This window comes from Scleropages formosus, chromosome 6 (genome assembly GCF_900964775.1).
Source record: "Scleropages formosus chromosome 6, fSclFor1.1, whole genome shotgun sequence".
In the NCBI taxonomy this organism is placed as follows: domain Eukaryota; kingdom Metazoa; phylum Chordata; class Actinopteri; order Osteoglossiformes; family Osteoglossidae; genus Scleropages; species Scleropages formosus.
This window is the reverse complement of record NC_041811.1, coordinates 19,957,904-19,972,185: the sequence shown is the minus strand read 5'-3', so window position 1 is coordinate 19,972,185 and position 14,282 is coordinate 19,957,904.

Here is a 14,282-nt window from a genome sequence, read left to right as displayed (position 1 = left end):
TCACAACACGCCAGGCTCGTCCAACCCAAGATGCATAGAGCCAGGAGCAGCGCTGGAACAAACGGTTGCAGATGGTACGGCGAGGCGGAGCTGGCCCGCTGTCAGTGCAGGGAGCTGTGACGCACAGCAGGCCCAGATGGAGCCGGACGCCAGGGCCACTGAAGTGCCACAAAGCACTTTTGCGATGCCCCGGCCTCGGCAAACTTGACGGCCGTGCTTCGCTCCGCTGTGTTTTCAACAGGATTTCATCTCTAATAAATAGTCGTGCAAAATGAGACCAGGTGCACTCAAGAGCGCTCTTCTCACAACTGACTGCCAGTCTTAGGCTTCAGAAGCAGAGCACAATAAGGCAGTTTTTCATTCCTGTGGAAAAAAGAGCAGGAAACTGCTCAGCGTCCAGATGGATTGGACCAGCAGCTCACCTTGTTGAGAAAAACTAACCAGTGTGAAAACAGTAGAATCAACTTGTTATTGTTATGCTGTCCTTTAAATTAACATTTACACATATTGCGTAACATTGTATATGTTTTAACAGGGTCTGTAGAAGTCGAGGTGCTTACTGTACATGAACTGTACATGGAGCGAAGGCTTAAATTTTGTCAGTGCAGCACAAGCCAAATGACAGACAGTGTGATAAACAGTGAAGTCTGTTGCTCTGTTCTTGTTTTCACAAGTTGTCTCACCCACAAAAGGAGACTTAAAATCCAATACACACACGTTGCTTAGTAATCTTCATGCTTCAATAAGATAAGGATGCTTTCAGTCAGCCGTGAGTTAGAATGTGATCTTTTAAAAATGGCCATCATTTAGTAATACATACAAAATGGTTATTCAAACACTTTCATTACCATAAAGAATTAAGAATAAAATTTTAGGCTTTTTAGACTAAGTAAAATTGCAATTCATCTTGAAAGGATTCAGCACAAAAAAAAAATTGTGCAAGAAAAATGCATAACATTAGGAAAATTTTGACATACATGCAAAACTAGTCAGATAATGTCTATTTGAGAGAATCCCTAGAACACCTGCGGCTTACAAATGTTTAGTAAGCGCCTGCATCGGACCTATATTTATAGTGAACACTGGGACATCATGTCAGACTGTAAGTCAAATGGTATGTAAGTTGAATAAATCATTTTTTACTTCTCACTAACCAATTCATTTCCTTTCACCAGAAAAGCTTTCCAGCAAAAATTTTTCCCGAGGCTTTTCGATTCAGACATTAGACATACAGTAAGTAAGTGCTTCACAGCGAATAAATAGAATTTCAGAGCAAAGTCCTGGATTTATCCAAGGGGTCTTGCTTGGATACTAGAATTCAGCCATATTCAAGTTTTATTCTGGGGCATTTAGCACACTTTGACTTGGTGTCACTGAAGGGATGCTATCAGGTTGCCTGCGAGACCTTGTTGACCTACCCAAGAAATGGGTAAAGAGGCAGGTGGGGTGATGGGTTCAAGGTGGAATACACTGACAGCTACCACAGAATCAAAAGGGGTTCTGGAATACCTTTGTTAATAGCATAAGTGGGTTTGGTTTTGTTTCATTTCTTTATGTAGAAATGTTTTAATGTCAGTTTAAACATGAATATGTCAAACAATTATACTGAGACAGAACAGTCAATGGTATACTGTAACTACAGAAATAAAGTCACGTTTTGTCTCTTCCTGTCAGCTGCAGTTTGACCTTCATCCTATTTCTTTGAGAATTTTCCTTTCCTGGCTGTGTCCCACCAGTAATCGTCGTAGACACTGATTCCAGTAAAGCCTCTGGCATCTTACTCACCATGGAGGCCTCCCAGTAGGGAAGTGTTGTGACAGAGATTCGGTCAAGACGTCCTGTATGACCTTCTATTTTTGCACAGTCTGACCAGATAGTGCTGTGGTCTCCTGCCCTTATTGAAAGCTAATGCTTAGGAGTTCACCTAAGAACACAGACCTACACCAACAAGGCCTCCATTTCCTCAGAAAACAATAAGAGCTTTAAACACCATAAGCCCACCATGAGAGCTCTCAGGCTAGAGGATCATATCCTCATTTTGTTAATTTCTATCTGATTCTGCCTTCACTTCAGTGGTTTTTTAATGTAAAGATTCTTCTTCTTCTTCTTCTTCTTCTTCTTCTTATTATTATTATTATTATTATTATTATTATTATTATTTAAAGGTTAAATTGGTTCTGTTTGATACAAAATACTGTAGATTTGCACATAATGATATGAAAGTCATGGGTTTGATTTCAGGGGGGTCGCAGTAGGTTGGACCAGGTCCTGCTCTCCAGTGGGTCTGGGGTTCGAGTCCCGCTTGGGGTGCCTTGCGATGGACTGGCGTCCCGTCCTGGGTGTGTCCCCTCCCCCTCCGGCCTTACGCCCTGTGTTGCCGGGTAGGCTCCGGTTCCCCGCGACCCTGTATGGGACAAGCAGTTTCGAAAATGTGTGTGTGTGTGGTTTGACTTCAAACAATGATGAGATCGCATACAGGGACGAGGTACGAAACGTGACAGCCTGGTGCTCCATCAACGATCTCATTCTTGACACCAAGAAGAGAAAGGAGATTGTGGTGGACTTCAGGAAGAAAAGGAGAACCGACCTCAGTCTTGCGCTTAGAAATGGCAAGGTTGTGGAGAGAGTCCCAGTTTCAAATTCTTGGGGGTGAACATTACCGAAGACTTCTCTTGGGCCACACACACATCTACTGCCATTGGAAAAGCACAACAACGCCTCTCTTTCTTGAGAAGGCTGAGGACAGCGAGAATGCCTCAGGATCTTCTCATGAATTTCTATCGATGTACAGTGGAGAGTGTACTGACGTACTGCATTACAGCATGATACACCAGCTGCACAAGAGAAGAACAGAAGGCTCTGCAACGGGTCATCAGGACGGCTCAGCTACCGGCAGCTGAAGACATCTATTTGTCCAGATGTCAGAACAGAGCCTCCAAAATGATCAGGGACTCCACTCACCCTGCACACCACCTCTTTAAACTGCTCAACTCTGTCAGGCGATACAGGACAATTCATGCACACACCACAAGGATGAAAAGAGCTTCTTCCCCAGAGCTGTGAAACAGCTGAACACTGCCTGATTTTAACCCCCCGAATACACACATAATACATGCAACTACACATATACTTTATAGCCTGTCTTTTATTTATGTCTTTATTGTCTGTCCTGCTGCCTCACTGGTCTACTGTATTACTTTGTTTAAATTGTTTAGTTTTGTATTTTTATAAACTAAATGTTTGTGTTTTATATTGTTGTTTTATGTGGCTGTGTAAAGAACTCTGGGAATACCGCTAAAATTTCTATTCAATTCAGGTCAAGTCAATTCAATTCAATACTGTATGTGACGAATCAGTCAACAATCAGTATTGAATAGGAATTTGTGGAGACATTAGTCTGTCAGTTTGAAATACTCAGAAGTTAATTAAAAACACCAAACAAAAAACTCAGTTTTTTTATATATATATTATAGCTGTATATCATTAACATTTTTATTGTGTAAATAATAAAGAACGATGACAGTGGCCTGAAACTGACAAACATTGTACCTGCTTATGGGGTGACACAGATGATTTTTTTTACGTATTACGCCTTCAAATCAAGTACTTTACTCCGCATAACCAGAAAATAAATTGACAGGCTTCTGTATTAGTAAGGTTTTATGGATTCTGAATTAATGGGTGCAGTGGTACTTGATTTACAGACAAAACACGTTACAAATGGATTTCTATTCCCAATTGTATTTGTATGTTGAGGAAATAGTGTACTTGTTTTTGATGGCAAACAGGATTAGAGTATTTTTTAAAATTTTAAATACAATAAGTTACTGATTATTACAGATTCTCTGTCTACGTAGCACAGCATAATAATATAAAAATTATTTAATAGGCATAGGTGTCAACATGACTTTCAGTCACACTGAAGATAAGCAATTATTTTTGACACATACTGGGGTAAATCAATCCATTGGGGCGAGGTTCCCCTCCCCCAGAGACAAGAATGTGGACCTAAAGGGTGTGTTCCTCTAGACATATGTTAATGCTCATATGTTGTATAAAATTCTGTCTCCGTCATGTCCAGAAGAATTAGCATGGCCACTGTAAATAACGCCTAGGGTTCTCCACATTTATGCGCTCCCTCCTTCAAATACATGTGTACAAACCCATTCATAGATAGAGATTAACACAGAACACCTACAAAATGAGAATAGAGAGAAGCTGGGGGTTCCTCTTTGCAGGGAAACTGGGGCTGCTTCGATTCACTGTGCTGTTTGACCCATAATCCCCATCCCCGCAGTGCTCTTCGGAGTCTCAGCAGCTGCAACTTCTCTCTCATTTGCAGAGCTTAAGAACCCCCTTTCAGGATCATGGGGGAGGGCTCTAAACACACCACAGGAGAAAAGGATCACGTATCCCATAGTCATGTTTGCTTTGCCTTCAAAGCACCAAAGCACAACAGTAACGGCTCCAAACCAAAAAAAAAATCATCTTAGACTCAACAACAGCAAGGATGCCATGCATACACTCAAGTCAAACTTATAAATAAATCCATACTGCAAACCATTAAGACAATAAAATTATCAATTCAAAACTGGTCAAAGTAACATTGGCTTTATGATTACTGTGGTTTACTGTTCAATACTATGCTTTCTTTGCTGCAATACTCAATAGCAATAGACATGACAGCAAGACTGAAATCTTGATGCCATTTTCCTTTCCATTTAAGCACTAGTACAGAAGTCCAACTTGAAACTGACAACAGCCTCTACTTTGTTCAATCATTAAGAACAAGAAATTATTTCCTGGAGTGTTACAAAAGCAGCGTGTTCAGAAGTGTTGAGTTCACGCATGTAACAGTACTGAAGGACATAAAAATAAATATGGATTGGGGGGAACTTGCTCCTACAGTGCTTATACTGTAAACAAGGCATAATAAATAGTTTAAAGTTTCAAAAACCTGCCAACTTGCCAAGAATCATTTTATGTAAAATATCTTGCTGGCACAACTGTGAGCCAGAGCACTGTGGGCAATGAAACAAACCCCCTAATGAGAGGATCCCCCATCTCTGAGTCAAACATGCTGGCACTGCCCCGTAAAAGGCCACTTTTTGAATTCAAAAGGGCAGATTTACACACAACACATGACTGCCCTGCTGGCGGATATTGATTGACAGATGACCATGACATCACTTCCAGATTGCAGCTGATTCATTCTTGGCTGTTGTTTGTTTTGCTCACAACCTATCTACTCTGAATCAGTAATTCAATTTAGTGCTATCAAACTGATCTGTCACCAAGTAAAAATAATGACGACTGCAGAACTGATTTGAGAGTGATGATGGAACGCCTGCAAAACACAACACAAAAGTTTTCTTCAGTTATTACATTTTGTCAATGATTAGTTTGCATGCAACAACATGAGCATTTGAATTTAACTGGCGTTAAATTAAACATGCTGTATGTTGAGGTGGCTGCAGAATCACTTACTTATGAGCTAAAGACTCACATTAGTCCAAATATTTTCCCAGAACTGTGAAGGGAAACTAAAGAGGCCCTAAGAACATATAGGCTTGAATCAAAAATTTATTTTTGATTTATTGTTCACAACAGCTTGCTTACTCTGGACTGTCAGGATCATTCATTGTAATTTTTTATGACATTAACATTTCACAAGTTGCATAAACTTTCTCTCTTGTATGTAATCTAGCCCCTTTTTATAACATGTCTTTTCTTGAAACATTCAGGTTCGATATACAAGTTTACACATACGTTGTTGTATGGAAAGACTTCAGGATCATCTTGTACACCTCTGCCATAACAGAGCAAGCATGCAGCTGCCAGCACTCAGATCTACTACAGTATTATGGTGGCACTGGTTTCCACTGGTCCAGCCACTAAGGACATGTTTTCAGTGCTGCTTGTTTACTGGAAGTCCAATCAAAGGGAAACACCCTGGAATCACTCACAAGAATAGACAAAATGAGGCTATGATCTTAAAAAATAAATGTGAAAAAAATTTACCTGAAAGTGCATTTAACTTGATTCAGTGAATTAAAATAATAGAATATTTGTATATATCTCAAAAAAAATTACTAGGAATGTGATCAGGAATCATTGATATTCTGATAAAGTTTTATGCCGCTACTCATGTGATGAACATTAGTGCATATGGTGAAAGAAACAAAATAACTGTACTTAAGAATCACACGTTTGCAACTATGCCTCTCTTTATAATGCACACATTGTATTTTCTATGAGATGTTCATCACTTTGGAGAAATGTGTCTGCTAAATGAAGAAATGTAAATGTACTATAATAATATAATTTATAAAGGACTCACACTCCTTTAATATAGTTGAGCAGTGTTTTTCTTCTTATGTTACACATGCAGGAAAAATGTATATCAAATGAATTAACCAGCCCTTGAATGAGGACAAACGGAAAACATAAAATATTACCTTGGTGTCCTTTTAAAAGCAAACACACAAAATGAATTTGACATCTAAATGTACTCCGGGCCAGTTACAAACAATGGAAAATTAAAGGCATTCTAGCTCCCAGAAACGTGACTACTGCACTTAGACAGTCCCAGGTCTGCAGGGGACAGGTGGTGGAGGGGGCTGTGAATTGGCTGCTAAGTGCCCTGGGTTTTACAAGAGGCACGAGGCTCCCACAGGGAGGCATGGCACTTGCCTCGCACACACAAGAGCAAAAATTGTTCATTCTCTGCTTCAAGCTGTGTCAAAAAACGTTTTAAAACATGTTTCCCGAGATTGCAGCTTGCCATAGCAAGGCAGTGCAGTGCAACTGATGTGCTCATCTGCAATAATATATTTACTGTGGACAAAGAAATATAACAGATAGTTGTAATAATATACATTTTCTAATCCCTGGGCTGTTCTGTATATTTTAAGTTTAGGACAGGAGTGTTTTTGATTTCTCATAAAACAAAGTAAATATTTAATCTGTATCTCTGACTGGGAGCATTAAGTTCAAAAGCATGTTTTGATAATAACTTTCATGCTGTTCATATACCTCATGTAACAGACAAAGGCCCATCACAATCATACTCATCACTGGGTCATGGAGTCATACTATCTTGATTTGTTCTTATTACATTTCAGGAGAGTTTTGTTGTTTGTTGTTGCTTGTTCTTGTAGCTATTCTGTGTATATAACTATTTTTTTCTGAAGAATTTAATAAACCTGTTTCTTGTTTGGTCAGAGTGTGGATGAGTGCATGGGACCTGAATGCGTGCTGTAACAATACTGGGCAAAGAAATGTGATTATTCAGAGTTACATAAATTAAATGATTTGGGGCACGTAGCTTTTTTGCATTTTATTAGTGTATCGCTGCATGGTGGGCAATAAAATTGGAAAAATCCAAGAAATATTGGTTAATAGAGAGCTTTGTACTGATTAGTACGGATGATTTCTGGTGCTGTCAATCCCTTGAGTAACTTTATGTGCACGGCATGTCCCTGTTTTTCTCCATCCACGTCTCCAGGACAGAGGCAGGGTGACTGTTGTGTAAGCACAGTTTATATATAACCGATCCCTGCTGACTCCAAAACATTTTTGTGGCGTTCGGAATGCTCCTGGAGTGTGCGGTTATCCTGAAAGACCTCAACAGACGATACTCGGAAACGCCACTCAGCTGCTTCACTGTGAATGGGGTGTTACGCAATCTAGCCCTTGCCTCTGCGTATACCGCGGATAGCCGGCCTGCTTACGTAACCGAAACGGCAATCAGCCACGGAAGTATAAGGGGAAATTTCCACTCCTCCCATTAAGATCAAACATCTTAGGCCTTGGCATGTTGGTCCTCATAGGCCTACGTTAATTCTTGCTACCGTGACAAGTCTTAGAAGTCAAAACTCTGAACTCCGAAAGATACTAGACAGACCTCTGAGACGCGAAAGCAGAGCCAAATCTTTCCAGACCAAAGCTATGTCCCAGTTCAGTCCTAGTCAAAACAAAAACAATGAGATTGCTGCGAGAGCCACAGCCAATTATGAGGCTTGCACGACAGGCTCCCACATTATATTGTTTGGGCAAACAGAAGCAGCAGCCAAGTTATTGGAGTTGAATATATTTCATGGTCCATTTAGCGTGGAGCTAATTGAGAAGACGGTTAATGAGAAGGAGCACTGAATATGACTGTCAAATATTCAGTCGATATTTTCACTGACTAAAGTTTTGGACCTGATATCGGGTTTTCTTTGGGGAGCCTTCAGATAAGATTATAAAATACTGAAGGTGATGAAAGTGTACTGAAGTACTTCAATGAGTACTTTAAGAGTAGCTACTTTCAAGACCACTACTATTAGCTGTTTATACAAATAAAGGATAATTTTTTTTCAAAATTTTATGTCTCGTCCTCTGGTGGTTACTTTCAGGTAAATTAGTGTTTTTTCTTGATTTTTACTTTCTGTGAATCAACAGGAAATAGATAATTGTACAATAGTCAAAAATCACAAAAATAAACTTGAAGCAGCATTTACAATCAAATATCTTTTTATTACTTTTCTGAAAACACCCCCTGCTAAAGATAATTTGATTTGTCCTTGGTTTGGTTCATGCAGACATGTTACATTTTCCACAGCGTCAGTCACACTCATCCTAAAGCACCGAAATAGCAATTGAAGATCTATGTACTTCAACTTAAGTTGATTTCTCTACGAAATTAACTCTCCCATCCTATCTTAAACTTTGTCAAACCACAAAAGAAATGTTGTCTCAGTGACACAAAATAAGAAAAGTTGTCTAGGAATACGGGGACAACAAACAGCTTGAAATGGGGATCTTTTACTACCACTCCTGAATTTTGAAATGTTACTTTTCAATTGCAGGAATTTCAGCTGGTGTGCAGTATATGCAACTTGATCCTAAATGATTTCACAATTTATAATAATGCAAGAATTACATTCAGTTATTGATTGCTGAGAACCACTTGTCTTGATGAGGGTCGTGGTAGTCTGAAGGCTAGTCTGGAATCACTGGGAGGGATACACCCCGGACAAGTTGCCAGTCCACCATAGGCTAACCACATATGCATCTACCCATTTACATAAAACTGGCAATTTAGTGTTGCCAGTTCACCTGAACTGCATGTCATCTAAGGGTGGGATTAACCACAGCACCCAAAATAAATCCATAAAGACAAAGGGAGAACATGCAAACTCCACACGGACTGAGCCTAATTCGAACCAACGCTTAAACAGCCCAGGTGCTGTAAGGCAGCAGTGCTACCTGCTGCATCACCATGCCACCCATAATACACAGATAATCATTTAAATTCAGTTTTTTCTTTAATCAAAAGTGCATTTCCATGAATGAACAAATGAATGGAGAGCAGTCAAGCAAAGCAATTTCCAGAGGTGGTGCAGAGATCATTTTCAGCAAGCCACTGGCACCCACCACACTTCTTATGGCTGATATTGTTGCTCTTTCTCCAAGTGTCACAGTCAAGAGTATTTAGGTCCATCTCTGTTTATTGGAAAGGGTCTTTTTTTATTTTAATTTTTTTTTTTTAAGGCATCAGTCTGCTTTTAGTCTGTGCGCATGCATGAATGAGCTCATTTGAGCATATTTTATCCGTTGCGGCGACTACATGCGAGTAGACGTGTGTCTCGGTCTGTCTCATTTCTCACGTCAGCGTCACACCAGACTGCTCCGGTAGCTGCACCTGTCCCTGCCATGTCCCAACCCCCTCTGGGACAATTACAGCATGAGGGTGTCTGGCGCACTCTCCACCCCCCGAAAAAAGCATTTTGACAGCCGCCGTCTCCGTGGGTGGGAGACCCACTTGTTTGGACACTCGCGCTGCTTAACAACGTGAAACTAATTGCAGCGTTTCATAGCACAGGTGTGGCTAATGTGACCCACATGTCAGAATAGCAATGGAAGCCATTCGAAAGTTGCAGCGGTTCTGCCAACCCTTGGCTGCCTGTAAGCTGAAGAGCCACAGCAGCGACTGACAGTAAAATGAAGACACAATACTTTTGTGCTTACTCCATGGCTGTGTGCTGCAGTTAAAAAGCAAACACGTAAAGAATGATCCTGTTATTATCCAGCAGCAAAGCCAAGCTTTTGCCAGGAAACAACAAAGTGAACAAAGGTAAATCTGCAGTCATTTGTTATAATGTACTATGTAACAAATTACTTTGCAAATGTAAGCTAGTAACTGGAAAATGACTTTATTTGCCACAGGCCACAGTTTGGCATGAATAAACCATCATCCTCAGCACAAGTGGAAATTTTCTCAAGGGCCTCAAAACCAGAGATGCCACATTGTTTAACTGAGCTAAGTGATGACTTAATTGAACACATTCAGCTTATCCAAAGCCATTACTGCTTAATTATTCATAAAACACTTATTACACATGGCAGTCTTCTGGGACAAATGAAAATGCAGTATTTCAGTTTCTTTAGTCTTTGTCTGGGGAGGCTATATAAAATAACTCACATTGCATGACACCTTTTTACAGCTGGATGCTGAATTCAGCTCTCTCTGGGGTGCATAGCTGAAGCAATTCATTGTTTCAAGGTAGCTGTCAATTCAACGCACAACAGTATGTTTGTGTATTTTAAATCTGGGAAGTACATTTCTTTTTGCAGCAATGCCTTTAAAATGTAATGCTGAAGCAACATCAAAAATGTTGTTTTATCACTGTTTCTGAAATCCATCTTGCATCTCACTTGCTTGTTCACCACACCCACAGGCTCAATATGGGTACTCTCCCACGGTCCACCTGGAGGCCCGGGACCGTGTTACCGAACCGGCCTACGCGCTCCTCCTGCAGCCTCGTTGAGCGGTTATATTCATAATCATTTTGTCCTCCTTCCTCCTCCTGCAAGCAGGCAGCACTCTATGGCACCATCACCTCCCACTCCTCCAGCTGGAAGAGGTCGAGAGAGGAGCTGCTCGGAAGAGCCAAAGCTCGGTTGCGCAGTGGGTGTTTTACACCGCGGGGGCTCGGCTAGAGATCGTGACTAATGCATGATTCAGCCACCCACCACAGTGGCTCCAATAGCTAGCACCGGCCTGAGATGGAGTGTGGGTGAAACAGCTTGGAGAGCCCCCTTTGGGGTGGGTGAGACATCATGCTCTCAGCTGCAGGGAGCTCTCATCGGGAACGCTCTCTGCAGGGATTTCTTTACCGAGCAAGGAGTCTTTACGCTGCGTTAAAGCAACTGTAATCTGAATTTATTTAAAAGTGTTAGAATGGACCCTCTCAGAGTTGATTTAAGTGTGAATTTTTGACAGCGATGCCTCTCAAGGGCTCAGAAGCACACTGAACTCTCTGTGGAGACAAGCCGTTTCTTACCGTGTTCCTCTGGAAGGTGCATGGTAAGCCCTCCCGCACTGGGCGATGCAAAGCGAGGCACTTGTGCAACATCGCTCTTGTAAAAGGAAGATGAATTCATCCCTTAGAGGGAATTCGAGGCTCTCCGACTATTCTTTGTCTAGATGACAGCACATTTTCCGTTATGAGTCAGAGTGTCGCAGCCCTTTTGTTGCCGTCAGAATCCTCTGCAGGGCCTGGGGTGAGAGCATACAGCTCACACTGTCCCATATGCAGCATATGGTCTTTTAACAGCAGCTCATTACTTACCACTTCTAAATTGAAAAAGACTCACTGAGCTAAGTGACTGGGTAAAGCTATTCAGTGCTTATGGGGGTTTTTAAAAGTGTGAGGGATGTCCATTTGGAGGAGTCAAGTATCCTGATCTGCTGCATTGCATTTCCAGTGAAAAGGGCTGCAGTCAGCTCTTCGTTATGAGTTGTATTGAAGTTGTAATTCAATCGGACACATGGAGGTTGTTTTCCCAGTATAGCAATGATGAAAAGACTCTTGAATGAAGTCTGTTATCTGACGGCCAGAGTTACTTGCACCTCACAGGCAATAACAGTCGACGTACACATTTTTTTTAATTGCTAAAATCCACTTTATGAATACAATTTTTGGTTAAAAAGTAAACATATTTTTCTAGACTTGGCTTCCCAAATTGTCCCAGATTTCTTTTTTTTTTCTTTCTATTTTTAATTTTTCAACGAAAAGGAGTTACCCTAATTCACCTTTTTTAATAAACAACACGGTTGTTTATAATTAAAGTGGAACAATATCACGCTCAGGCAGAGACGTTCGGATGTGTAAGAAAGCCTCGGGTACAGGGGACACAGGGAAGCAGTAATGGTGTTCTGAAGATGTGAACGTGAGAGCTTTGATAATATGCCGGAGTGTAATGTTATAACAAGACACATTGTTTACACAAATGCATTTATGGAAAAGCTGATATAGCTCATTTACATTTACAATCGTCTTTCATATAATGGACAAGAAAATGCATGATAATACAGAGAGCTGGTATTAAATTGGACATTTGAAGATAATGGTGGTCATCAATCATCACAGATAGGAAAGATGGTTTGCTTTAGTTTTTTGAGTCATCAAAATGCATTTTTTAAAGGCCAAGGTGCCTAAGGACTTTGAAGCAGGCCTTGAAACTCCTCTCTGAAATGAATACATAAATGCATGAAGGCACACATTAGGTTCAGAGACTTTCCAGTTCACAATTCATTTCATGCTGTGTTTGTGGTGGAGGGCTTTCTCCTTCATATCGCTGTTTGGAGGACACTGCCTGCACAAGATGAAAATACATTGAGATTTTTTCACCATCTAGGGCTAAAGTTTAAAAAAAAATCACTACAGTCACCTGAGCTAGATGGATCACGAGAGGATACCCCGTTAAATGGTCCATGTGGTCTGTGTACAGTACATGTCCTGTCACAATATATGATGAGGTGCTGTGTAAGACAGCTTGGGCTGTATGAGCAGAGCCAAAGTGCAGTTCTTTGATGCAGGGGTTGTGATCAGAGCATGCAAGTGGGTCGCAAAGGTCACACACTCGTACACACGGTTTGCTGGAATGAAGTGCCTGGGGAGTGACTGACCTGACAGAGACAGCATTCATTAATAAGACATCAGATGATATCAGACTGAGGAAAATGGACCTTATAATGTAAACATTTCTGCAACAAAAGCTCACATCATTTGAAAATATGCCATTGAGAAATCGTTATCTGCAATGAGATGTTATATTTATTAAAATTTATAGCAGATGGATGAGCCAAATTCCAAATGAAAACCTTTTTTACTGTGAAAATCTAGTGATGATGATGATGATGATGTTATTAGTTAATAATAATGATAATAGGAAAAATAAAAATAAGTGTTATTATAAATATTCCAAAAATGAAAGACAAAAAAAGTTCTTTGCAGATGCAACAATTTTGAGTTCATTCCCAGCTGTGTTTTTAAATGCCATCTTCATGAAAATAAAATCAACCGATGTTCTCTATATCAGAGAGTGCAAAATGTGGCCCTTTCTCTTTTAGCTCTCGGACTTCATAAAGCATTCTACCAGGGATGCGCAGACGGTTGTGACGAGGGCAGCTCCTGTGGTGTCAGCCCCAAAAGCTCTCAAATCTTCCCTTGACCTAAATGCTCAACGACACATCAGTTTGAATTAATCAAGGCCAGCAGTTGGCGTTGCTTGGCGGCGGTGGCCACACCCACTGGCACCCGCCTCTCCGCCGCATTGCAAAATCCCGCACCCCGGAGACGGGGTTGGAGCGCGGCCAGGCGACTCTGCTGCCACTGCTGCTGGAGGTTAGCATGGGCTGAGAGCTCTGAATTTTCCATCTCCGCAAAGGCTGAGGGGATGACGTGGCTCTCTTGTACACTCGCCGCTGACGGACGAGCCAAACACAGAGTCGCACCTGTCCTCTCTGATAGTTAATCAAAAGATGCAGCATAAATTCTTAAGGAGTCCGCAGTCTTGAATGTAATACCGGATGAATATAGTTTGGAACGATCAAGCAGTATCGCGTGTCAGATTTTAGATGTCTCAGCCATACTTTCCTGACTTGAGAAGAAAAAAGGACTGGGAAGTCAGACAAAATATTTCCTTGAGCATTGCTCAGGGAAATGGAAAGAGAAAAAACAGTATAAGATAGAAAAAAATATATAATGGCGCAATGAAATAAGAAAACAGTACATCTCTATGCAACAGCTTTAATTTGTACAACATGTACCAGTGTGAAAGTCAAGGGGATAACGCAGCCAGGTACGTTCAGTATGGGTAATACACTTTGAAAACAGTTAAGATTTTTAAGAAAATAATAAATAACAAATAAATCAACAGTTACATGTTTAATGGAGCAATGCTAAAATATGTTGTCACATTCCCATAGGACACAAAAATACAAAGGTGCC